The sequence below is a fragment of the Schistocerca piceifrons genome, chromosome 2 (assembly GCF_021461385.2).
Source record: "Schistocerca piceifrons isolate TAMUIC-IGC-003096 chromosome 2, iqSchPice1.1, whole genome shotgun sequence".
NCBI lineage: Eukaryota > Metazoa > Arthropoda > Insecta > Orthoptera > Acrididae > Schistocerca > Schistocerca piceifrons.
In genome coordinates, this window is record NC_060139.1 from 859,608,638 (window position 1) to 859,621,437 (window position 12,800).

Sequence of the window (12,800 nt, forward strand, 5' to 3'; positions counted from 1 at the left end):
CCACACTTTTGGCGCCAAAGTTGTTTTCCTGGGCACGTTCAAACCTGTCGATGCCGACCGCTCACCATCCACCACGTGTCCCTGTGCGAGCGAGAATGCAGTGCTGCTCGACAGTGGAATCCACCATGACTATATAACAGCACGTTTGGACCGCGCTAGAACGCCCGCTAACTGACTCGCTCTAGCGCGTCACACACCCTCCATATGCGCGACGGACATAGCCTTCTGTAAATTCCTGGAAAATGACTTTATTTCAGACATTACGGTCATGCAGGTGTGTCCCAACTGACTTCTCCATGCTCAGATAGCGAAACTCCAGAGCGCAGCTGACGTACGGTCGGCCAGCTGAGCCCGCTCCATCGGCAGCTCCCTGGCTGGCTGACGTCAAGTGACCAGCGGTGGCTGCCCACCCCCACGGACAGCGCGCCAGGTAGGCAGCGAGCGGCGCCTCAGGGTCCCGCCACAAACGGTCAACCACGCTCGCCTCAGAGTCCGATTACGTAAACATCATTCTGTGCCCGCGATCACTTAACGTTGGACAGGATGGAACCTGTCGACTGCGTGCCGGACAATGGATACGTTTGGCACCAGAGTTAGACCGACAGTGGAATCCACCATGACCATATAACAGCACGCTTAATCGTCGCGAGAACGCCCGCTAATTCACTCTCACCACCCCACTATATTAAATAACTGAATTTAAAATTTCATATACGTATGCAAACGTGTTCAACTCCCTAATTTCAACTACTTTTCGAGGATCAGACCGCCACCTCCTCCTCCTAGGAACCAGCGCCAAGTTTGAAATCTGCCAGTAAACAAAGCTCACTTGCACTTCCGCCACCAACCTAAGAAAATTGTTTCAAACTAAGCCACTCAGCCTCTTCCTACACATTTCTGGTAAACGGACTCACCCTGCACTAGGTCCATGGATGGAGGAACGAACTTATTTTATTTAGGAATGGAGTATATGTATCACACCAACATGTGCCACATCATACAGACCTGCAAAACACTCCTACATAACTCATTTATAATGTGCTAGACACACGCTTGCTAATTGTAAGCAGTTAAAAATAACTCATAGCACAGCCTACAGACATGCGAACCGCTCGTAAATAATGCAAAACATTTACCTCCAAAAAGTCAAACAACTGCTAATTTTCGGAAATAACTTCAGTGCATAGGCTGATGGAAGGAGGAGCAAGTGTACTTCATTTATTTGTGACATATCTTTTTGAAACTTTTACTTCTCATAGGTTTCGATGTGTAAGGCTGACATAAGGCAGTTTCTGAACTCCAGTAGTGTACTACACTTGGCAACACAACCACACCCATCAAGATATTCATTCCAATCCAGCCTGTAACTCCTCTACAGATACATTTGTCCAGCTATTTGTCTACTCACTCACATTCTGACCAGATTGCCGCTATTGCCCAAAAAAAGCTCAGACTGCGCTGTGCTGCTCGGGGAAGTAAGGAAGGGCTGCACTCTTATTTATTTGGAGCCCTTCTATTTAGTCGTGGTGTATATTTGTCACAAAACACCCACACTGATCCGACTGTGGTCATCTGACACAGGCCACAAACACGTAAACAACTCCTAATTTCACCACACAATAGCAAACAGCTCTTAAATAGTGCAGTACACAATATCAGCAGACGAGCTCTGTACCCTTAAACTCTCCAAATAAAGCAGCGCACAGTGCACAGACATGCTCGCAAAATAGTGCAACAGACGCACCCAAACACCACCAGCTGCCAAACCGACCGAAAGTCTCTGCTCGGCCTCCCCCAAACATGACCTCAACACAGTCGCATTCGCACCTATCACCGGAGAAATTGATATCACCTATGCGCCTTAGATTACGCTCCAAGGCAGGCCGCGCGAGTGTGCGGTCGGCGGGGAAGGGGGTTCCAGAGCTCCAGCCAAGTTCAGCTTCCGAGCGCTCATGACAGCCGACACATGTGAAAGCTGCATTGTTCTTCTCATGTATACCGCCGGCGTCTCAGGTCTGGACATGCCTTCATGTCTATTGTCAGAATAGCTCATAGCTCGTTGACACACTCGATTAATGCGGCCGGGAAAACATTTACTACTCGCGTGCAACCGAGATGGTGACGGAAAACCAATCACTCTGATCTGCGCTGCAGGCGCGTGTAATCATTGAGAACACTCCATTTATTTTTTTCGAACAACTTATTTAATGATACAGTATATCTATCACGCTATCACAAAACACCAATCCCAGATGTGTCCTGGGCCATGTTGCACAGCCCACAGACACGCACCCAATCATAATTTCAGTACACACTATAGCAAACTGCTACTATATAACACATCACACAGATGTGTAGAAACGCTCAGTACTCGTAAACTATCCTAATAACGCATAGCAGAGCCTGCAGATCCGCTCGCAAAATAACTCAGCAGACGTGCGCAGGTACCCCCACTCTGTACCCTGCCCACAGGATCGTGAAGTCACCCAACCGTCTGATTTCAGACCTCGCACAGCTCCTGCTCGGCTTCCGCAAGCGTGAGTTGGCGCTGTCAACGCGCTCGTCAGCGGTCAAAGCACACGCATACGTCCGTCCAGGACCGCGATCCCGAGCCGCGACCACCGAACGTGGGCGAAAGTCAACTTTATATCAACGTAGCATAATTCCAAAGCGCAGCCTCCATACGCTAGACACATCATAGCAGCACATGTCTTTACCTCCTATGACACTGTAGCACACTGTGCATTGCTCCTCACACGACATTACACGGCCCTTTAACTAAACATAACTACACATTCCTGCTCTCGCCTCGTCATGTGACCAGCCATCTAAAACCTTCTCAATATTATTCTTACTTTACAACATTTTTTTTTCTTTAAATAAGATCTAATTTACACCTCCCATCGCACCTAACCTCGTCCTACCATCAACATACGCAAACGTCCCCAACCCTATCTTGACACTCATATATCACCCCACAAACCATGCCCATCAATCAGTTTACCATTCTCATCCCCTCTTTTCGAATTACAAACGTAGCCTCTATCTAAACACCAATCAACTCAACTTTCTCGCACTTTCAACAGTAAAATTAATTTTACACACAGCCAGAAATACCAAACGCAATTAAAGAGTCAAACTTTTATACAGAGCATCAAGCACATACGACACTCACATCAATATTCAAAGCCTGGTCCATATTTACCACCTCCACCTTCAATTAAATATTATTACCATTGCCGCAACATTCGGCCAGCGCTCGATTTGTACCTATTTTTCCGCTCTTAACTGTTGTCACTAGCGGTCGAATATCACTATCTATAGATTGCATAAATTTCCACATAAAAAAAATCTCGCCCCGCCGTTTAGAGACTCCTATATCCGAACACATAGCATCATTCAACTATCACTTGCTCTTATCTAATAACTCATCCATCAGGTCTGGGGGCAAGGTCACCCCTTTCTTTCTTTCTTTCTTTCAGCAGCAGACAGCTATTTTTTTTACAGTGGTAGCTAAACTGCGCCATCAACTTAACATCACCATTCGCGAAACATATCTTCAAATACGTAAACACACTTACTCAATTACACAGCGGTCCCGCTGAGGACGTCACCTTCAATATTACAGTTCTTAAACCAATAACCACCGAAACAAGTACTAAATGCTCAAACTAATCCCATAGTGCCTTACAAAGCGAGTGTCCGAGCGCCGCCGGCGGTATGTCAAAGCCACATAGCTGTCCATCTAAACAGCCGTCCACTCAGCCCCAAGACCAGAATGCTGAAGTGGGCTCTCTCTCTATACCTGCTCTCCAGCTATTGTCTAACGACATACAGTGCACAAATGGATTCCTGAATAGCGCAGATCTCTATCTCCCTCTTGTATCTCCAACAGGACATGTAAACAGTGTCTCCCCCAGCCAGCGATCCCGACGACATTCACCCTTCGCTGACAATTTCCACTCGCTTATATAAAACCATATTCACTCCTGCCAAAACTCACTTAATAATAAAAAAGCATTCTCCCTTTCTAAGCATAGATGAGTATGCATTTATCTTCACCCATCTGATCTCTGCAATTTAAGTCGGAGAAAGACGTATCTATTACCTTCTGCAACCTGTCTGTAAACAGAACGATCTCAGTTACTACAACAGGACTTTGTTTTGAGCATTCGCCGGAAATGCGCGCAATGTTGTATGCCTCAAACTAGGTACAAGTACAACACATCCTCAACACCCTATCATCTTTATCCTCTACCATCAAACAGTGAAAAAGTCATGAAGGCACCAATGCGATCCACCTCTAGCGCGGACAAATGGAATTCACAATACTCCCACCGAATAACTCAGAGTGTAACCATCCAAGAATTCCTAACAGCTCGCCAAACCCAACGCCTCAAACTACAGATGCCTATATGAACAAGATCATATTAAATATACCGAGCGAGGTGGCGCAGTGGTAGCACACTGGACTCGTATTCGGGAGGACGACGGTTCAATTCCGCGTCCGGCCATCCTAATTTAGGTTTTCCGTGATTTCCCTAAATCGCTCCAGGCAAATGCTGGGATGGTTCCTTTGAAAGGGCACGGCCGACTTCCTTCCCCATCCTTCCCTAATCCGATGAGACCGATGACCTCGCAGTTTGGTCTCTTCCCCCAAACAATCCAATCCAATCCATATTAAATATACACACACGCTGCAGAGAGCCCTTTAAAGTTTGATCACCCATACTCTAAGCAAATGAGAAGCTGCCTCTGGCCCTTGTTCAAACAGTGTTTTCTAACACACTTTTGCACACTGCCGAGCATTTTGTCTTTCTGCCGCGACTTCGAAGTCATTGTCTGATTCTAAACAGACATTAACACGGACTGATGCACGGCCTCTCACAGGAAACTATACCTTGCACCTTGTAAATCATATTCTTACAGTCGATTGCATAATATTGAATGATTTTAAATAAAGGGCAGCCACAACACAAGGAAAATAGAAGAGCCTGCTGGCGTTGTAGCGACTTCCCTCGAAAGTGATTGACCACCTCTACATTTAAACTCATATGCCGCAGTGACCAAATAGTTTATAACTCTGCATTCCATTTCTAATGATTGGTCATTTTTGCACCCAAGTATGGGATCACCGTTTTCGGTGCTAGCGACCCCAGAAGTTGCGGTCCATCAACCAAAATTTGTCCCCCAATTCAAGCAAGCATTGTCAGTCAATCATTATGTTGAACCCAATGCACAGATGCGATGGATAAGACACCACCGATCTCCTGTAATATTATCCATCACAGCTGATATCGCGAAAAATTTTACGGTAAATCCAACACTGGCCAATCATGTGACAGCTTGTTTTCTTAATTTCAGTATCATAGCTAAACCATACATCCTCTACTTTGCAAGTGTCATTGCGACCATTCATAGATGACTGCTCAGCACGTCCATTCACACTTAATTCTTGAACACATAAAGGCGATCAAATTATACCAGACAATGCTATACATATTTCTAAGACCTCGCGCATGGTACTCGATCAATCTCTCTGCGTATGGCGGTCACAGAGCTATTTAGTCCTCTTACGTTAAAAGACCATCCTCACCTCGGCATTGACCTACCTACCCTGCAACATCGCTACCCAATTATTCCTCAACCGAGCAGACGAATACAGCTACACACCACCTCTCTTGACTGAATAGAGCTTCCCTAGTCCTAACCCATCCAAGTGCACCACATTTCTCGAAATGTAACCAAGCCTTGGAGCTTAGCACACCATATCTATCTATAGTAACAGATCTCAAAGTGCCTTAATTTAATAGCATACAGTTAAGAAGAACAAGAACGAAGCGATATTTATAACAACGTAGTTCGATAGATTTGTAAGCAAATCACCCAATCTATCATGTGTAAAGTATTGTTCTAGAGTCCATGATTGGTGCATCTAAGGTTCCGGTAGGAGAGAGAGAGAGAGAGAACATAAACACACACACACTCCTAAGACTAGAACGTTCAGCACTTAAAAACGGGCAAAAACCTTAGAACGCTTACTTTTCCGTCCTGTCAGACATACATCCTTCTCCTCGTTCACCCTACGCTGAGCTATCTCTACCCCAATCGTAAAACTTTTCCTTCCTATGATACGAGCCCAATATAGCCCTGCGGACACGTCTAGTGCCCAATGATCACACCAGATCATGAGTCAGAAATAATACTATTACTCCATCAGGTCTATATAAAAAATGATAGTTATTAGCAGCCGGTACATCCTACAAGCAAACAGATACGTATAACAGCAGCCTCCAACATGTGAAAATTACAAGTCATCCCGTCACCAACTCTGTAAACACCCGTCTGTCGGGTAAGTGTGTACACAACGATTACAGCCCCTCACAAATACCCACAGCTAACTTAGTTATGACGCTGAAGTCTCGATTTTACACCAAGCATGCGACAGGGTGGGGATCGCGTAAATCAAAGTGCGTTTAGAGGAATGTGTCAACTTTCATCACACATGAGATGGAAGTCCTCTGATGACCGACGGGTTCACCATTAACGATTGCAAGTAGACAGTGCTTTAAACCACATACCGAACACGTAGCCGCACATGACTAGAACGCTGGCTATATCACGTGACTAAAGCATCCAAAGATAATACTGGGAAAAAAATCTACCTGAAGCAACTTGTCCTTCTCTAGAATAAATGAGTCAACGTTTGAATCGTACCTAGTTGCAGCTCTGTCTCAATCGATCATCCCGTACACCCTATGTTATCATTTAACACAGATGTGAGTAAGTTTAGATGCGAATGATTTTCTGTCCCTCCTGAAAAGCATCAAATACAGTATTCAAGTTGCGTGTATCACTGCTACCTCAGTAGACATACACTATAATACAAACTCAACGAGAAAAAATTGACTGCCTTCCTTTATTCCGCTCACTTCGATGTCATCGTTTCCCTGCATTCCTCTTGTTGCCGCATACTTGACTCCATGTACAAATTCCCCCCTGCGAACCAGAAGATAAGCAAGTACGTTCTCATTTTCACCGCATTTCGGTGTATATTAGGTTAGTTTACATCTATGCGCTAATCATTTTTCGTATTTATTTCGATTTTATATCAGATCCATCCATGCGACCGCGACATACGTTATCGTTCTGTGTTCTAAAATTGTCTCTAACTGTAACCAAGGCGTATCCAGTCACCTCCACATTCGGAGATCGCTTGCTCTGTTTTCTGTATATCTATGTACATGCTCGCCTCGCGGACGGCTCCTTTGTTCAGCACGCAGTCGACAGGTTCCATCCTATCCAGCGTTAAGTGCTCGCGGGCGCGGAAATAATGTTTACGTAGTCGGACTCTGAGGCGAGCGCGGCTGACCGTTTGTGGCTGGACCCTGAGGCGCCGCTCGCCGCCTACCTGGCACGCTGGCCATGGGGGTATGCGGGCACCACTGGTCGCTTGACGTCAGCTGGCCAGAGAGCTACCGATGGAGCGGGCTCAGCCGGCCGCGAGTACGTCAGCTGCGCTCTGGAGTTTCGCTGTATGAGCATGGAGAAGTCAGTTGGGACACATCTGCATGACCGTAATGTCTGAAATAAAGAGTCATTTTCCAGGAATTTACAGAAGGCTATGTCCGTCGCGCGTATGGAGGGTGTGTGACGTAAGGGGGGCGATTGTACAGTTATTACGCGTGCGCGAGAGCGTGCCAATTAGCAGGCGTTCTAGTGCGGTCCAAACGTGCTGTTATATAGTCATGGCGGATTCCACTGTCGAGCAAACTTTGCCGCCAAACGTGTAGCACTGCATTCTCACTCACACAGGGACACGTGGTGGACGGTGAGCGGTCAACATTGACAGGTTTGAACGTGCCCAGGAAAACAACTTTGGCGCCGAAAGTGTGGCAGCGAACGGTCGACCGTTGTGTGATTGAGCTCCGAGGCAGACAATTTTGGCGGGAAACGTGCGGAGGCGACGAATACACGTGGTGAGTGGACAAGGGGCCGCTGTGATGTCAAACTTGGCAAGTTCCAGTGTGTCCAGCGAAAACATGTTTACGACATGGGAGCGATCGCTGGGCTCGCCCCCAGCGCGAATGGCTGACCGCCTCACTTGACAGGCGTCGGCAGTGTCTCTGCGCACTAGCCTGGGGGTGGCGAGTATTTGAACTAATTCAGTTGGAGCACGGACGTCGTGGCGACTGCACTGCGATATCAAAGATGTGTGTGCTGACTGTGTTGGAGAAAAAATGATGACCCTTGAAATAAAGTCTTCAGACCCTCCCCCCTGCAAAATCAAAGGATGTGAATTACGTTACTATAAGTGCAGTTTATTATTTGAGGCGATTATGATAGGCTACCAGTGAAAAAAGATAAGTGATGGAGAAAGCTTGTACATGTGATCAATTATGGTGTGATAGATTTTTGGTAAGGTATGTAAGGAAAATGGCTTTCTCACCGAGAAAATCGGACATCTTGAATAAATATTAAATGATAATAATACATAGAAGTACAGTTTTCGAGACAATATCGTGTTGGAATTTGAATTTGGCGCAATTTTCTAGTGGAGGTAGGCCTATAATAATAAATGATAATGAATGATAATAAATGATAATAAATGACAATGAATGATAATGAATGTTAATAAATGATAATCAATAATAATAAAGAAAAGTACGGTTTTTTGCATGCATTATCCTGTTGGAATTCAAACTTCCCGCCATTGTTTCTTCTGGAGGCTTAGGTTAGTGGACATAGCACAATTGGGCTATTTTCCGCCAAAATTCAAAATTCCCGCCATTTTTTCTTAAGTTTAGGTTAGTGGACGTAGCACAATTGGCCTATTTTCCCGCCAAAAGCCGTCATCTTGGATGACGTCATGCAATGTTTCCAAGTAAACATGCCGCCATCTTGGATGACGTCATTCTCGCCATCTTGAATAAATTTGGCAGCAATCCAGCGTGGCCTGGCACATAGGTTGTCCCCCTACTCACGTTACGTCAGGCACCGTTGGACCAAGTCAGACGAGAAGCGGGTTCCACATTGGCCTGACGTGTAGCAACATGAAACAACTACTTTGTGTGCTTTGGATTCCCCAACAGCTTGTTTTGAACTTACAACCGTTAATGTATTTCGTGTTTTTGCCATGCTGGAAGAAAAAGAAGAAGAAATGGTTGCTCTGTGTATTGTATCCACTTGCTCGTCTAGAAAATCGGTGCATCCTATCAATATGCTGCGAGACGAATTCCGGGGGTTCCAAAATTTAATGCCTCAACTAATAGAAGCTGAAGAGCCGTTTAAGTGATAGTACAGAATGAGAAAAACTGAATTCTACCATCTCCTGAGCTTGGTTTGTCTGATAATAGAGGAAGACTCCACTCAACTCAGGGGAAGCACTCCAGCTGAGATACGACTTACAGTGTGCTGGAGGTAACTGCTAATACATTGTTTTATTATATACCTGGGAGGGAGAAAATTATCGTAGTGACATTTTAGAATGTTTATTGATTTTCTTTTCACAATGTGCGTTTTGCTATACATCATAAATGTGATTACAAATTAGTAAAGTTTTCTTGCTGTTTCTCTTACCAAGTGTAGGAGAACAGTGAGTCCGTTGAGCAGTCCGAGCTGTGTTCAGACTGCTGAGGTGATGATGCTGAGAAGGACTGATGGAAGGGTGATGGATTTGTATTAACAGTATTATGGTAACCAGGGTTCACCTGAAATGAGCTCCCACGTACAGGTTGCAACGCTGCCCCAAAACAATGTAGCTCACTTCCATCTTCACTCTGATTTGCTCATCAGGACGCAACTTTTTACATTTTTCGCCAAGCTGAGGAAAAAAGTTCGCATTCATCGTCCACGTTGTTACTTGATGCAGCGGATGCACTTTGAAGAAGTACTTGGAGCGCAAGCGTTGGTTGTCTTTCATAACTGTAACCATTTCCTGTACAATTGTACAGAAGACATCAAACGTTTCTTTCCAACATAAGACCTCACGGGCTTTGCTGAAGGTTGAGTAAAAGATGTTGGAGAATCTGACACATTGGCCACGAGATTGTCGATGACCTCCGCCATTGTAGGGATTGCACTTTGCAGTAGGTCGTTTCTTCGTGGTTTGGATTGGGAACTTTCTGACGAGACAACTTGTGAGTATGTTTCAATTGGACATTAGCCTATCTCCTCCCGTGTTCCATCATAATCTTCATTATTGGGCTGTCTTCCGCATTTCCTCGAGTTTTTCTTGTTACGAGAGTTGGATTCAAAAAAGCCAGTTCATCTTCAAATTTCCATTTGCTCAAACTCTTTGCTGTCTGACCTGATTTTGTGGCTCTACGGTGTTTAGCCTGGATGTACTCATTCCGTAGTTTATTCCAATTGTCTTTACATTCATTACCTAGAACAGAGAAATTAGTTTAGAATTCTAGGTAAGTCTTTAGTTATCTGTTAGTTATTCATTTTTTCTCCATTGGCGTCCAAAGACAGTAAAAGGTCGTGTAGATGGTAAAGGACAACGTAGAGTAATACTTAAATAATTGGGCGTTTTTCACGGTTCACAGATACTTGTCAACTGGAAATACTTACGGAACATTGGGTTTTTCTTTTCTGACTGGATTTTCAGCTATTGGAGAAATAGTTAAAGAGTGTTGGGAGGTAATTTGGAAAACTGTGCAACCGATTTACATGCCAGAACCAAACAAAGACGAATAAAAACACATCGCCGAGGATTACAATGAGAAGTGGAATTATACACACTGCATAGGAACTTTGGACGGCAAACACGTTCAAATCTGATGTCCAGCTGTTGCTGGTTCAATGTACTATAACTACGAAGGCAGATATTCCATTGTTTGATTGGGTTTGGTAGATGCAAATTACAAATTCACGCGTGTTGATGTTGTAGCTTACGGGAAAAGTAGCGATCGAGGAACTTTTGAGCGATCTGAGATAGGGAAAATACGCCGTTCCAGAAGGCGAAGAGTTATTACAGCAATGGAGAAGTTTCCTTATGTAATCGCTGCAGATTAAGCCTTTCCTCTTAAAACCTATTTGATGCATCCATACAGCAAAGCAGCCTTTAAAAGAGACGAAGAGAAGGTATAAAGCTACCGCCATTTAAGAGCTCGGCGAGCTGTACAAAAATTGCGTTCGGAATTCTAGCCGGGCGCTGGAGAATATTTCTGAAGCCTATTGAAACTAAACCAGAAAATGCCAATATAACAGCTTAGCTTCTACCTGTCTACACAACATACTCTGGAATTCATCAACCAATATTTTCCCTTTCGAGAAACAAATCGAATGGAAAGTGAACTCATTCGTGGTGTAGCCAACCTCGAACCCTTTCGTAGAAATTTCGTGAGAAAAGCGGCCTTCACCAGATAAGTTCAAAAAGTACTTCGTTTCTGATTATGGTACATTCTAGTTATCCTTGACAGTGGCACTCCATTCGTAAGGGTAGAGCTGCTCCGTGACACGTCCAGTATTACTTATTTAATAGCCGCATTCATTATAACCGACCGTTTTAAGTTCAATATAACCTAGTTTCAATTTCAATTTTGGGTGTTATTTTTAGTTCATATAACCTAATTTATATAATAAATATATGTTATATGCTTATCTGGTCTTATTTGATATTGATTGTATTTTTTTCCTATCATTATCAAATATAACGCCTATTGGACTATTAAAAATAGTAAAAAAAGACAAACTAATAAAATATATGGAAAAAAAACTGTTTTCACTAACCTGGAGTGTCGAGTTTTTCTCCTACTTCGTCCCAAGCCTCTTTCTTTGAACGCTGGTTACGATATTCTGGGTTTGTAGGGTCATACAGCACCAGCTTTGACCGAACGTACTCATTTAACATCTCCTCCATCTTCGAATAATAACTGGAAACGGTACAGGAGTAACCACTTGACTCTTCTGACGCCATCCCACTACTGACGAAAAATCTAGATCTTTTGATGTCATAAGGCATGTTGCGTCAGATTGCGTCATCCAACACATTTCCACGTCAAGTCAGCTCAATATAAACATATGCGTACGAAACCCTGTATTGCATTTTTGTATCAAGTGCATTATGACGTGAGCCCACGTGTTCCCAAACACGTCAGAGTAGTCTGTATTCACCTTAACGGTGGCACGTCGCAAACCGGACGTGCACATCAGAACAGCAACAATGGTGGTGCACGAAGCGGACAGGCATTCTTTCAAAGGCAGAGTGAAATAGTACTAGGTACATCCCGGTTATCAAAATAATTGAAAAGAGAACCGGCAAAACAACAATAGGAATCAAGACCACAAAATCAGTGCTCGCAAAATAATCAAGAGCAAGGTACGCCGGTAAACCAAAATAGGAACAACTATAATCAGGACGTCTGGATAGTCGAGTGGTTGAAGCGCCACTGACGACAATGTAAGGGGCGTCAAACTAAACGCGACTGTATCGAGCTCCCCGATGACAGTCGCGGGGCGGAATGGGGGCAATAGATCCAATGAACGGATAAACATGCTCCGATATAACGATGAGACTAACATCCATCAAGAGTTATTTAATGAGGTAGACAATAATATTGAAGGTCCCTCAGAGTACGTACAAGCTGCTGTTCAAGCGGTTGTGGGAGGTATTCCCATGACATTGATTTTCCATATATCGGTGCAGGCGTAAACGTGAGAGAAGCTTATTTCTTTAAGAAAATAGCACAGTCTGTAAAGATTCCGACTTTGCCAGTTCAACACAGCGTAGTATCTGGTGCTATTGGTGCCAAGAGGCCAGACTGTTACGTTGCAGGCATGGATTGGTATAGAAT